This window comes from Loxodonta africana, chromosome 27, assembly GCF_030014295.1.
Source record: "Loxodonta africana isolate mLoxAfr1 chromosome 27, mLoxAfr1.hap2, whole genome shotgun sequence".
Lineage (NCBI taxonomy): Eukaryota > Metazoa > Chordata > Mammalia > Proboscidea > Elephantidae > Loxodonta > Loxodonta africana.
In genome coordinates, this window is record NC_087368.1 from 6,216,387 (window position 1) to 6,231,916 (window position 15,530).

Consider the following 15,530-nt stretch of genomic DNA (forward strand, 5'->3'; position numbering starts at 1 on the left):
CAAAACAGCCTGGTACTGGTACAACAAAAGGCACATAGACCAATGGAACAGAATTGAGAACCCAGACATAAATCCATCCACATATGAGCAGCTGATATTTGACAAAGGCCCAGTGTCAGTTAATTGGGGAAAAGGTACTCTTTTTAACAAATGGCGCTGGCATAACTGGATATCCATTTGCAAAAAAATGAAACAGGACCCATACCTCACACCATGCACAAAAACTAACTCCAAGTGGATCAAAGACCTAAACATAAAGACTAAAAAGATAAAGATCATGGAAGAAAAAATAGGGACAACCTTAGGAGCCCTAATACAAGGCATAAACAGAATACAAAACATTACCAAAAATGACGAAGAGAAACCAGATAACTGGGAGCTCCTAAAAATCAAACACCTATGCTCATCTAAAGACTTCATCGAAAGAGTAAAAAGACCATCTACAGATTGGGAAAATTTTTTCAGCTATGACATCTCCGACCAGCGCCTGATCTCTAAAATCTATATGATTCTGTTAAAACTCAACCACAAAAAGACAAACAACCCAATCAAAAAGTGGGCAAAGGATATGAACACGCACCTGACTAAAGAAGATATTCAGGCAGCTAACAGATACATGAGAAAATGCTCTCGATCATTAGCCATTAGAGAAATGCAAATTAAAACTATGATGAGATTCTATCTCACACCAACAAGGCTGGCATTAATCCAAAAAACACAAAATAATAAATGTTGGAGAGGCTACGGAGAGATTGGAACAGTTACACACTGCTGGTGGGAATGTAAAATGGTACAACCACTTTGGAAATCTATCTGGCGTTTTCTTAAATGTTAGAAATAGAACTACCATACAACCCAGATATCCCACTCCTCAGAATATACCCTAGGGAAAAAAGAGCCTTTACACGAACAGATATATGCACACCCCTGTTTACTGCAGCTCTGCTCTGTTTACAATAGCAAAAAGCTGCAAGCAACCAAGGTGTCCATCAACGAATGAATGGTTAAATAAATTGTGGTATAATCACACAATGGAATACTACGCATCGATAAAGAACAGTGACGAATCTGCGAAAGATTTCATAACATGGAGGAACCTGGAAGGCATTATGCTGAGTGAAATTACTCAGAGGCAAAAGGACAAATACTGTATAAGACCACTATTAACAGATCTTGAGAAATAGTATAAACTGAAAAGAACACATACTTTTGTGGTTATGGGGGGGAGGGAGGGAGGGTGGGAGAGCGTTACTTACTGATTAGTTAGTAGATAAGAACTGCTTTAGGTGAAGGGAAGGACAATACTCAATATACAAAAGGTCAGCTCAGCTGGACTAGACCAAAAGCAAAGAAGTTTCCAGGATAAACTGAATGCCTTAAAGGTCAGTGGAGCAAGAGTGTGGGTTTGGGGACTATGGCTTAAGGGGACTTCTAAGTCAATTGGCAAAATAATTCTATTATGAAAACATTCTGCATCCCACTTTGAAATGTGGCATCTCGGGTCTTAAATGCTAACAAGCGGCCATCTAAGATGCATCAATCGGTATCAACCCACCTGGATCAAAGGAAAATGAAGAACATAAAGGTCATATGATGACTATGAGCCCAAGGGACAGAAAGGACCATATGAACTAGAGACTTACATCATCCTGAGACCAGAAGAACTAGATGGTGCCCAGCCACAACCCATGACTGCCCTGTCAGGGAGCACAACAGAGAACCCCTGAGGGAGCAGGAGAACAGTGGGATGCAAACCCCAAATTCTCATAAAAAGACCAGACTTAATGGTCTGACTGAGACTAGAGGAATCCCGGCGGTCATGGTTCCCAAACCTTCTGTTGGCCCAGGACAGGAACCATTCCCGAAGACAACTCATCAGACATGAAAGGGACTGGACAGTGGGTTGGAGAGAGATGCTGATGAAGAGTGAGCTACTTGTATCAGGTGGACACTTGAGACTGTGTTGGCATCTCCTGTCTGGAGGGGAGATGGGAGGGTAGAGAGGGTTAGAAACTAGCAAAATTGTCACAAAAGGAGAGACTAGAACGAGGGAGCGGGCTGACTCATTAGGGGGACAGTAAGGGGGAGTATGGAGTAAGGTGTATATAAGCTTATATGTGACAGACTGACTAGATTTGTAAAGTTTCACTTAAAGCACAATAAAAATTGTTTAAAAAAAAAAAGCGATGAGTGATGTTCAGAGAGCTTAACTGCCAAAACTCATATGGTCATGTAACCAGGAAGTACTAAACCCATTTCCAAAATACCAAGCCATTCTCTGACTTTTAAAGTTAGGCCTCTCTTTACCCATGATATTTAAACATGTTCAAGACAGGTTGCTCCACATGAAATGTGCAGGGAAGGGTAGCACCATAGAAAGTGAAAAGTTTAGTTTAAATTCATAGAAGGTAGGAAATGCCTGATATAAAAGACGACATGCTGCGTGATTCCATTCCTATGAAATTCTACAGCAGACAAAAACAAGCTATGGTAATTATCTTGTGGGGAGGGGGAGTAGAATTAACTCGAAAGGGGCAAATTGAAATTACTGATATGACAGAAATAGCCTTATTTTCATAGTGGGTTACATGCTGTTTGCATTTTTCAAAGCTCATCAGACTGTATACTGATGATCTGTGCAGTTTACTGTACCTAAGTCATAATTCCATTTGAAAAGTTTAAGCTCATAGAAACAGAGATGAATTGTAGACTTGGGAACCAAATGAAACATAGTAATGCTAGAATGATATCACCACGATGGTAAAGTAAAAAGCTCCAAGCTCCTGACTACCAAGTAAACATGAAAAGCAAGTAGAATCTGTCAGAATTAACCTTGTCAGAACTCTGGTACACAGTCAGAGGCGCATGGCAATCAAACAAACACTAAATCAAGAAGGGGGTAACGTGAAGAAAATGGTAGGAAAATTGTGTGGCTTTCTGTTACTGGCCTATGCCTCTCCCCTGCCCTGGCTCAGTAGCCAGCTTGAAGGGGAAACCCATATTTTCAGCTTGGAACTCTGGTCCTGGATTCTGAAAGGAATAAACCAAACCTCATGCACAAAGTACTATGTTTGTCTGTTTGAACCTGTCAGTGGCTACCTAAAGTGCTGAAGCAAACCGCGTGTCTCTGTATCATCTATCTTAGAGGTTGTACAGGTGGAGGAGTAGCGGGCTCACTGAAAGTCCTGGGCTAAGACAGGAAGATTCAGACACACATTAGAAAGCTGTGGGGTAAGGTCAGGGGCCAAAAAGAGAGCTTCTTTGGGAAGCTGGGGCATTCAGAAGCACCCAGGTATACAGAGGAATTTAAAAAGACATACAAACGCCTAGGTTAAGATGCTCACCCACAAAAGACCTGAGAACACCTTTAACGTTCACTTGGGGTTGATCTCTAGGTCAGCGTAAACCTTCCTAAGTATTGAAGGAGTGTTGCAGGACAGACCCTATCTGCAAAGACCACAGAGGACTTTTCCTCTCATTGCTTACCTTTTCTTTGCTTCTTTTTCCTGTTTTCTTTCATTTTTTTGTTTTTCTTTTCAACTGCTAGTGTTCATGGAAGACTCTGTCAGAACAATAGCTGAGCACAACCTAAAGAAACAGAGACTTCAGTGAACACACACGTCAAGTAATTCAGACTTTGCAAAAATTATTTGTGAAAGTCACTAAACCAATGGACTTCAACAACAAAACAAAGAGAGAGAGAGAGAGGAATGGAGGAAGAAAGGAAAGTCCGGTAGAAGGGGGAGAATCTCATTTCAAGAGTTACCATATTACTCAAATATCTGATTTTCAATTAAAAAAATCACAACGTATACAGAGAAACAAGGGAGAATGGCCCATTCAAAGGAACAAAGTGACAGAAATCATCCCCAAGAAAGCCAAGATACTGGACTTACTAGATAAAGACTTTTAAACAACTCTTTTAAATATGCTCGAAGAGCTAAAAGAAAACATAAAGAACTAAAGGAAATCAGAAAAACAATCTATAAACAAAGCGAGAATATCACTAGAGATATAAATTATATATACACAAAAAAGAAGCAAACAGAAAAGTACAATAACTGAAATGAAAAATTCACTAGAGGGGCTCAACAGCAGATTTGAGCTGGCAGAAGGAAGAATCAGTGAACCTGAAGGCAGGACAATTGAAATAATTCGATCTGAGAAACCGATAGAAAAAAGAATTTCAAAACAATGTACAGAGTCTAACAGAACTGTAGGACACCATCATGCAGACAATATACACATTATGGAAATCCCAGAATGAGGAGAAAGTAAGAAAGGGACAGAAAGAATATTTCAAGAAATAATGGCTGAAAACTTTCCAAATTTGATGAAAGTAATGAATTTATGCATGCAAGAAGCACAATGAACTCCAAGGATAAACCTAAAGAGATCCACAGTGAGACACATTATAATCAAGCTGATGAGCACCAAAGATAAAGAGTTTTGAAGCAGCAAGAGAGAAGCAAATCATCCCATGCAAAGAATCTTCAAAAAGATTAAGTATCAATTTCTCCTCAGAAACCATGAAGGCCAGAAAGCAGTGGGGTCACATACTTATAACGATGAAAGAAAAAAAAAACTGCCAACTAATAATTCTGTATCTGACAAAACTGTCCTTCAAAACTGAGGGCAAAAAATAGAATATTCCCAGAGAAACAAAACCTAAGGAAGTAGGAAATGACCCAAGATGGCAGCTTACTCATACACACCATGCTGTCCCCCTACAGCAGAGAACCAAGAAACCAAGTGAAACAGATAAAGATGATGTCATGGAGTGAACTGTGTCCCCCCAAAATATCTGTGAACTTGGCTAGGCCATGATTTCCAGTATAGTGTGATTGCCTACCATTTTGTCATTTCATGATATTTTTCTATGTGTTGTAAATCCTATCACTATGATGTAATGAGATGGAGTAGTGGCAGTTATACTGATGAGATCTGCAAGATTAGATAGTGTCTTAAGCCAATCTATTTTGAGATATGAGAGAGAGGAGTGAGCAGAGACACATGGGAACCTCACACCACCATGAACGCAGTGCTGGGAACAGAGTGTGTCCTTTGGATCTGACATTTCTGCACTCAGATGCTCCCAGACCAAGGGACGACTGATGACAAGGACATTCCTCCAGAGATGACAAAGACAGAAAGCCTTCCCCTGGACCTGGCGCCCTGAATTCAGACTTCTGACCTACTGGACTTGGACAGAATAAACTTCTCTTTGTTAAAGCCATCCACTAGTGGTATTTCTATTACAGTAGCACTAGATGACTAAGACAGATGACAATCTGGGAACCCAGAACAGCAAATGAGTCAAACACCGAAGGGAAGGAGAACCGAATGAAAACAGCAAACAAGACTTACAGACTTTAGACGTCCTGCCAGCCAGCCCAGCACCATGTGGCCATCTTAAAACAAAGTGAGTTACATTCCTGTGTGAGGAGCTCAGGAAGGCAACTTCACAGAACCCCCATTAAGAGATAGAGATACTGTGTAGACAAACATGGAACAAAACGAGATGAGCAAAACATGAACCATATCTAAGGAAGCAAAGTGCAGGAAGGCAGGCGAGAGCCCTAGGGATCCAGGCAAACACAGAGTAGAGACTCAGCTAGAAAATAGGGCAGAACTACTCACCAGCAGCAGTTTCTGATCATTAGGGCAGCTGGCACTGCCAGAGTGGAGGATCCTTGAAGTGGCAACTAGAGATCCCTCACTTGACCAGACTCTGAACAGCCCACTCCCAGCATCTGGTCAGAGCTGGTCCTGATCACTGGTTGCACTCTGTGGGGAGTGCCTCAATCCCTCTCTATGCTCCCCGCTTCCCTCCCAGTTCCCAGGAGTGTGCCTCTCTTCCCTTCGCCACTTGGCAATCCACATCACACAGCCCCATGCTGTCACACTTGCAACCCGAGGTTTTCATCTGCCCCGTCCATTCTCATGCCAACTTGCACAGCTGGCAATCCACAGCACACAGTCCTAAGCTGTCGGACCTGCAACCAGAGGCTCATGGACACTCCATCCACCCCTGTGCTACCCAGTCCACCACTCCCACCACCAGACTGGCAATCGGAGGAGTGAAACTCCCCTCTCCCGCCCACCATTCCACCCTCCTGGCACAAGTTCCTGTGCTACCTACGCAGTGACACCTGACCCATGCACTCTCAACCCAACCACTGGGAAACCAGCAGTGCACACACACAGTGCCCAACCCAGAGATCAGTAAGAATGCTTCCTACACCCATGCTCCAGTAACCAGCTGGAAAGACATATCACCTGATCAGCAATGGCAATATATCCTGACAGGTGCCATTAAAATAAAAATGGAAATCAAAACTACAATGAGATACCATCTCACCCCAACAAGGCTACTGTTAATCCAAAAAACACAAAATAATAAATGTTAAAGAAAATGTAGACAGACTGGAACACTTATACACTGCTAGTGGGAATGTAAAATGGTACTACTTTGGAAATCAATTTGGCGCTTCCTTAGAAAGCTAGACATAGAAGTACCAAATGATCCAGCAATCCCACTCCTTGGAATATATACTTGAGAAATAAGAGCCTTCACATAAACAGTATATGCACACCCATGTTCACTGCGGCACCGTTTACAGCAGCAAAAAAGATGGAAGCAAGGAGCCAAGATGGCTGACTAGGCAGACGCCACCTCGGATCCCTCTTACAACAAAGACTCGGAAAAACAAGTGAATCGATCACATACATAACAATCTACGAACCCTGAACAATAAACACAGATTTAGAGACGGAGAACGAACTAATACGGGGAAGCAGCGATTGTTTCCAGAGCCTGGAGCCAGCGTACCAGTCAGGTACAGCACAAGCACAGAGAGCTGCTCCACCGCCCTGAACTAACCCTGGGAGGGGGACCAGCCGGTTCCACGGGCAGCGTGGAACGCAGCCGGTAGGAGAAGTCCCCAGGAGGCAGTGACTGGTCTTGGAGCAGAAATAGCAGCGTCCGAGCCGGAGAACCGTCCCGCAGGGATTTGGACTGGACGCAGGTACGGCATAAACACGGAGAGTTGCTCCACCCCCCTGAACTAACCCTGGGAAGGGGCCCAGCCGGGTCACGGGGGCGGTGTGGGACGCAGCCGGTAGGAGAAGTTCCCGGGAGGCAGCGACTGGTATTGGAGTGGGGAGAACAGCGTCCCAGCCAGGACACTCGGTCATGGCAGAAGCACGGGGAGCTGCTCCACCCATCTGAACTAACCCCGGGAGGAGGCCCAACTGGTTCTCGGAGGCGGCACGGCCACGTGGCTGGAGGGACGAGAAGTCCCCGGGAGGCAGCGACTGATTTTGGAGTCGAGAGTGCACCGTCCCAGTAGGGGAGCCCTGACGCTGGGCGTGGGGCTGGAAGCGGAGGATCTGACCGTGACTCCAGTGGGCCAGACCCCCCGGGGGCAATCTCCACACAGCCAGCACACATAGGCGACGCGCCCGCGGGAATCTCAGATATAATAGTCATTACAAGCAAGACAAGCAACTCTGGCTATATTCTGAGGTGCTACTCTCCTATCTCTCTGTTCCCTCCCCCACCCTCCCCAGGCGGCTTCATTAACATCTGAATAGCCTGAGCCAGAGGGAGAACTCTGATAGGGATCTGACTGCATTTTTTTTTTTTTAGCGGATTTTCTGGAAAAACTAGTTTCCCAGTGATGGCTCGGAGACAACAATCCATATCAAACCACTTAAAGAAGCAGATCATGACAGCTTCTCCAACCCCCCAAACAAAAGAATCAAAATCTTCCCCAAATGAAGATACAATCTTGGAATTATCAGATACAGAATATAAAAAACTAATTTACAGAATGCTTAATGATATCACAAATGAAATTAGGATAACTGCAGAAAAAGCCAAGGAACACACTGATAAAACTGTTGAAGAACTCAAAAAGATTATTCAAGAACATACTGGAAAAATTAATAAGTTGCAAGAATCCATAGAGAGACAACATGTAGAAATCCAAAAGATTAACAATAAAATAACAGAATTAGACAACGCACTAGGAAGTCAGAGGAGCAGACTCGAGCAATTAGAATGCAGACTGGGACATCTGGAGGACCAGGGAATCAACACCAACATAGCTGAAAAAAAATCAGATAAAAGAATTAAAAAAAATGAAGAAACCCTAAGAATTATGTGGGACTCTATCAAGAAGGATAACCTGTGGGTGATTGGAGTCCCAGAACAGGGAGGGGGGACAGAAAACACAGAGAAAATAGTTGAAGAACTCCTGACACAAAACTTCCCTGACATCATGAAAGACGAAAGGATATCTATCCAAGATGCTCATCGAACCCCATTTAAGATTGATCCAAAAAGTAAAACACCAAGACATATTATCAGCAAACTCACCAAAACCAAAGATAAACAGAAAATTTTAAAAGCAGCCAGGGAGAAAAGAAAGGTTTCCTTCAAGGGAGAATCAATAAGAATATGTTCTGACTACTCAGCAGAAACCGGCAGTTGCAAGAAGGGAATGGGACGACATATACAGAACACTGAAGGAGAAAAACTGCCAGCCAAGGATCATATATCCAGCAAAACTCTCTCTGAAATATGAAGGCGAAATTAAGATATTTACAGACAAACACAAGTTTAGAGAATTTGCAAAAACCAAACCAAAGCTACAAGAAATACTAAAGGATATTGTTTGGTCAGAGAACCAATAATATCAGATATCAGCACAACACAAGGTCACAAAACAGAACGTCCTGATATCAACTCAAATAGGGAAATCACAAAAACAAACAAATTAAGATTAATTAAAAAAAAATAAATACACATAACAGGGAATCATGGAAGTCAATAGGTAAAAGATCACAATAATCAAAAAGAGGGACTAAATACAGGAGACATTGAACTGCCATATGGAGAGTGATACAAGGCGATATAGAACAATACAAGTTAGGTTTTTACTTAGAAAAATAGGGGTAAATAATAAGGTAACCACAAAAAGGTATAACAACTCTATAACTCAAGATAAAAAGCAAGAAAAACGTAACGACTCAACTAACATAAAGTCAAGCACTATAAAAATGAGGATCTCACAATTTACTAAGAAAAACGCCTCAGCACAAAAAAGTATGTAGAAAAATGAAATTGTCAACAACACACATAAAAAGGCATCAAAATGACAGCACTAAAAACTTATTTATCTATAATTACCCTGAATGTAAATGGACTAAATGCACCAATAAAGAGACAGTCACAGACTGGATAAAGAAACACGATCCATCTATATGCTGCCTACAAGAGACACACCTTAGACTTAGAGACACAAACAAACTAAAACTCAAAGGATGGAAAAAAGTATATCAAGCAAACAATAAGCAAAAAAGAAGAGGAGTAGCAATATTAATTTCTGACAAAATAGACTTTAGACTTAAATCCACCACAAAGGATAAAGAAGGACACGATATAATGATAAAAGGGACAATTGATCAGGAAGACATAACCATATTAAATATTTATGCACCCAATGACAGGGCTGCAAGATACATAAATCAAATTTTAACAGAATTGAAAAGCGAGATAGATACCTCCACAATTATAGTAGGAGACTTCAACACACCACTTTCGGAGAAGGACAGGACATCCAGTAAGAAGCTCAACAGAGACACGGAAGATCTAATTACAACAATCAACCAACTTGACCTCATTGACTTATACAGAACTCTCCACCCAACTGCTGCAAAATATACTTTTTTTTCTAGCGCACATGGAACATTCTCTAGAATAGACCACATATTAGGTCATAAAACAAACCTTTGCACAGTCCAAAACATCGAAATATTACAAAGCATCTTCTCAGACCACAAGGCAATAAAACTAGAGATCAATAACAGAAAAACTAGGGAAAAGAAATCAAATACTTGGAAAATGAACAATACCCTCCTGAAAAAAGACTGGGTTATAGAAGACATCAAGGAGGGAATAAGGAAATTCATAGAAAGCAACAAGAATGAAAATACGTCCTATCAAAACCTCTGGGACACAGCAAAAGCAGTGCTCAGAGGCCAATTTATATCGATAAATGCACACATACAAAAAGAAGAAAGAGCCAAAATCAGAGAACTGTCCCTACAACTTGAACAAATAGAAAGTGAGCAACAAAAGAATCCATCAGGCACCAGAAGAAAACAAATAATAAAAATTAGAGCTGAACTAAATGAATTAGAGAACAGAAAAACAATTGAAAGAATTAACAAAGCCAAAAGCTGGTTCTTTGAAAAAATTAACAAAATTGATAAACCATTGGCTAGACTGACTAAAGAAATACAGGAAAGGAAACAAATAACCCAAATAAGAAACGAGAAGGACCACATCACAACAGAACCAACTGAAATTAAAAGAATCATATCAGATTATTATGAAAAATTGTACTCTAAGAAATTTGCAATCCTAGAAGAAATGGATGAATTCCTAGAAAAACACTACCTACCTAAACTAACACATTCAGAAGTAGAACAACTAAATAGACCCGTAACAAAAAGAGATTGAAACGGTAATCAAAAAACTCCCAACAAAAAAAAGCCCTGGCCCGGACGGCTTCACCGCAGAGTTCTACCAAACATCCAGAGAAGAGTTAACGCCACTACTACTAAAGGTATTTCAAAGCATAGAAAAAGATGGAATACTACCTAACTCATTCTATGAAGCCACCATATCCCTGATACCAAAACCAGGTAAAGACATCACAAAAAAAGAAAATAGATGCAAAAATCCTCAACAAAATTCGAGCCAATAGAATTCAACAACATATCAAAAAAATAATCCACCATGACCAAGTGGGATTTATACCAGGTATGCAAGGCTGGTTTAATATTAGAAAAACCATTAATGTAATCCACCATATACATAAAATAAAAGACAAAAACCACATGATCTTAGCAATTGATACAGAAAAGACATTTGACAAAGTCCAACACCCATTTATGATAAAAACTCTTACCAAAATAGGAATTGAAGGAAAATTCCTCAACATAATAAAGGGCATCTATACAAAGCCAACAGCCAACATCACTCTAAATGGAGAGAGCCTGAAAGCATTTCCGTTGAGAACGAGAACCAGACAAGGACGCCCTTTATCACCGCTCTTATTCAAAATTGTGCTAGAGGTCCTAGCCATCGACATCATGAGCTCTTTGTGCTGCCACAGATCACCCCGCTCACAGCTGTGCCAGTCCCAATGGAACCTGGACCGTCGTTCTTAACCTGGCACAGAATCAGGAATAAGGACAGAGCTCTCTGTGATATTATAATGCATTCCCTTGTAAAGTCACACTCAATCGTTGGTTCACATGAACAAAACCCACTATAAAAAATTTTAACTACACTCTCTAAGACAGTAATCCCCAAAATGACAACATTTATATGGAATTTATTTTTAGACTAATAAGCCAAGTTATTTTCTTTGTCAGAACTAGAATATTACAAACCCAGCTGTTGAACAGCAATGGTCACAGATGTCAAAACGTCTTTCAACATTTAGACAGTCACCTAGCCGTTATTCTCGTGGGATCCATGAGTGCCTGAGAGAATCACACTTGACAGATGCAAAAAATACGATATCCATATGGTAAATACAACTCCCCATGTCCCAATCATCTAGTCTAGCAACTTCCCTACTATTCTATACTGAGATGTAGCCCATCATCTAGGGATGATAGTTACTACAGAACCTATCATAGTCCATTCTTTTCTTGGAGTTTGGTCCATACACAGACCATCAGCTAGGTTGTGGGAGCAAGAAGGGAGAGCAGGAGCAGAAAGACACCAGAAGAGAAGCCAAAATGGAAATGCTGAGTCATGTTAATGGCCAAGAAGTAGAGTACGAATGAGCAGCCAATGTTAGAGCAGACACACCCTGGAGTGGCACCAGACCAGGAACTATCTTCCTGCTCATGAGTTAGGTCCCTCCGTGGCAGAAACAGAGGCCTCTGTTGACCTTCACCCTCCAGGGCCAAGTCTTGCAGTAGCAAAATGCAATTCTTCTAGTCTAACAGAATAAAAGTAGTTCCCAACATCAGTTCCAGCACTGCAAGAAGTGCCTGTTTGGGGTCAGCTGTGTCAGAAATTAATGAGCCAGCCCCTTGGAGCACCCGCACCTTCACCAACTCTAATCACTTCTCCCTTCCAAAAAAGACACCAAGCTCATCTCTTTAGCTACCAGTGATTCTCAATCACAGGCATCTGGAAATGTGTATTGTGGGTGGGGTGGATATCTTTGCTTGACACGATGACTTGGTTAGGCTGGAGTAACACCGGCATCGAGTGACCAGGGATGCTAAATGTTCCTAAATGGGCAAGGACAGTCCCATACAATGATAAATCACTCCAAAACACTCTCCTTGAGAAACACTGGGCCCCCTCCAACGTTCTGGGCACACAGAAAAGGGTAAGAAACGCAAATTAAAGAGAGGCGGCAGTAAGAGAATAAGCAACATCTCCGTAAGAAGTGAACCAGTCAAGTTAAGACTGTCCAAAGATCAACGTGAGCCCCTATGCACCTCCTTCCCTCACGTCCAGCAATAATGCTAAAGACAAAAAAAGTTCTTACTCTCATGCCCCCTCCCATGGGCCCAGCTAGCTTTCAGTTTCATCTTTGAAAAACTGTACATTTCCACATCTTTTCATTTGTTCCAATTAGGATAATTTCTTAGCAACTAAGAATAATTATTGCTGTTGTTGATAACAGCGATGCCAAAACCAAACTTATTACCATCAAGTCAATTCCAACTCAGAACAGCCTGACAGGACAGAGTAGACTGCCCCATAGGGTTTCCAAAGCTGTAATCTTTAGACAAGCAGACTGCCACATCTTTCTCCCACACAGCAACTGCTGGGTTCGAAAAACGACCTTTCGGTTAGCAGCTGAGCACTTAACCACTGCATCATCAGAGCTCCTTGATAATAGCAATAAAGTAACAACTGAAATTTTTTCCACGTTACTAAAGGGACTAATTACTAATCTGTGCTGTAATATGTCTGTTGAAATTTCACCTTAGAGATTAATTCTTCAGAGGATAACTCTTCACAGATTAAGTTTGTCAATTAATATCCTCTTAGGAAACAGTTTTTTGAGCCACGCTGGGGAAACAGAAGGGGTGAATTTCTCTTGTCACCTCTTCCAGACTCTTTATAAAGCTCTAGGCAGTGCTGACAGAGACATCTGCACAAACAAGCTTTACCACCAATGGTCAGGGCATGGGGAGACCAAATGGAAAGAGACAGCTTAGCAGATCAAAGAGCAAATATTTTAGAGGCAGTGTGCTCAATTATGTGGGAGACAGACCCACGGCACTTTCTATACCAGGCAGATGCCAACACAAGGTAGAAAGTTCACCAGGATACAACTACAGACTGAAACCCTCCCCAGAGTACAGAAGTCCAAAACTCAATTCTGTTTTCAACGACTTGACGTATTCACTTAACTAGAACATACCATCACTACAAGTGGGGGTTTCCAGCCTGTATGAGTCAAACAGGGGTCATTACAGGCTGAAACAGTGCTGTCCAATAGAACTTTCTGTGATGATGAACACGCTCTACATCTGTGCTCTCCAATAAGGCAGCACTAAACACATGTAGCTACTAAGCACTTGAAAGGTGGCTAGTTCAACTGAATAACTAAGTTTTTTTTTAATTGTAATTAATTTAAGTATAAATAGCCACCTGTGGCCTGTGGCTATTGTACTGGACAGCATAGTTAAAGGCTTAGACCACGGCCTGGGAAAATGATCCCAAAGTATATCACAAAACAGTCTTACTCATCCTCCGACTACCTGATAAAGCACTTCCTTAACCCTTGCCGTCCATACACATGCAGACACTACGCATAAAATTTCAGCATATCACGCATGACTAGACCAGCACTCTCAAATTTTAGCACACGTAAGAATCATGGAGGGCTTGTTAAAACACAGATTATTGAGCTCAAACCCCAAGTGTCTGATTCAGGAGGTCTGGGTTCAGCCCCCATCATTTACATCTCTAACAAGTTCCCAGGTAATGCTGATACTGCTAGGACCACACTCTGAGTAGTACTAAAATAAAAACTTCAACCATTCAAACACCAACTGTCATAGATTGAATTGTGTTCCCCTCAAAATGTAAGTCAACATGGCTAGGCCAGGATTCCCAGTATTGTATGACTGTCCACCACTTGGTCATCTGATGTAATTTCCTATGCATTGTAAATCCTACCTCTAGAATGTTAATGAGGTGGGATTGGTGGCAGTTATGTTAATGAGGCAGGAGTCAATCTACAAAATTAGTTTTTATTTTAAATCAATCTCTTTGAAGATATAAAAGAGAGAAGTGAGGACAGACACATGGGGACCTCCTAACACCAAGAACACAGAACCAGGAGGGGAGCGCTTCCTTTGGACCCAAAGCCCCTTCACTGAGAAGCTTCTAGGATGGGAAGATTGCTGAAAAGGACCTCCCCCCAGAGCTCACACAGAGAAAGAGCCTTCCCCTGGAGCTAGCATCATGAATTTGGACTTCTAGCCTCCTAAACTGTGAGAGAACAAATTTCTCTTTGTTAAAGCCATCCATTTGTGGCATTTCTGTTACAGCAGCATTAGACGACTAAGACACCAACCTATCTACAAGAACAGCTTCTTTCATGTCCCCTTTCTGCTACACAGAAATGTCCCTTTCTTCTAGTAAACACTTAACACCTCGGGACCAAGACGGCTGACTAGGTAGAAGGTACCTCGGATTCCTCTTGCAACAAAGACTCAGAAAAACAAGTGAATCGATCACATACATGACAATCTACGAACCCTGACCATCAAACACAAACCTAAAGAGTTGATCTGAGTGACAGAGACTCAGCCAGTGGAAGCAGGCTACACACGGATGCAGCTAACCAGAGAACGAGAAATCATAGGGAAGTAGCAACTGTTTTCGGAGCCTGGAGCCACTATCCCTGTCAGAAAACCTTGGCGCCAGGCTTTGGACTGGGCACAGGGAGCTGAGCACGGCATCCTGAGACGGAACAAACACAGGAAACAGCACTAGCCCCCAGAAGTGACCTCGGGGGAAGCCCAGCCAGGGCACGCAGGCAGCGCAGCGACACGGCTGACAGGAGGAGAAGTCACCAGTAGGCAGCAACTGGTTTTGGAGCCTGAAGTGCGGCGTCCCAGCTGGGGAACCTTGGCGCCTGGCTTTGTACTGGGAGCGGAGGAACTGACCACAGCTTCTCAGACGGCACAAATCACGGGACACAGCCCTAGCCCCAAGAAGTGACCTCGGGGGAAGCCCAGCTAGTGCACGCAGGCAGCGCAGCAGTGCGGCTGACAGGAAGAGAAGTCACCAGGAGGCAGTGACTGGTTTTGGAGCCTGAAGTGCGGCGTTCCAGCTGCGGAACCTTGGAGCTGGGCTTTGTACTGGGAGCGGAGGAACTGACCATGCCTTCTGAGACGGCACTAGCACGGGACACGGGCCTGACCCTCGGGGCCAATCTCGACCCAGCCAGAGCACACAGGCTACA

General features: G+C 42.5%; 1 long non-coding RNA gene across 1 annotated transcript in view; it reads right to left on the reverse strand.

The window, feature by feature from the left end:
* LOC135228739 (uncharacterized) overlaps window positions 1–15,530 on the reverse strand; it is a 61,030-nt gene that overhangs the window by 35,106 nt on the left and 10,394 nt on the right. The window contains exon 2 of the long non-coding RNA XR_010319540.1: window positions 3,487–3,588. This is a non-coding gene — a long non-coding RNA (uncharacterized LOC135228739). The remainder of the gene's footprint in view (window positions 1–3,486; window positions 3,589–15,530) is intronic.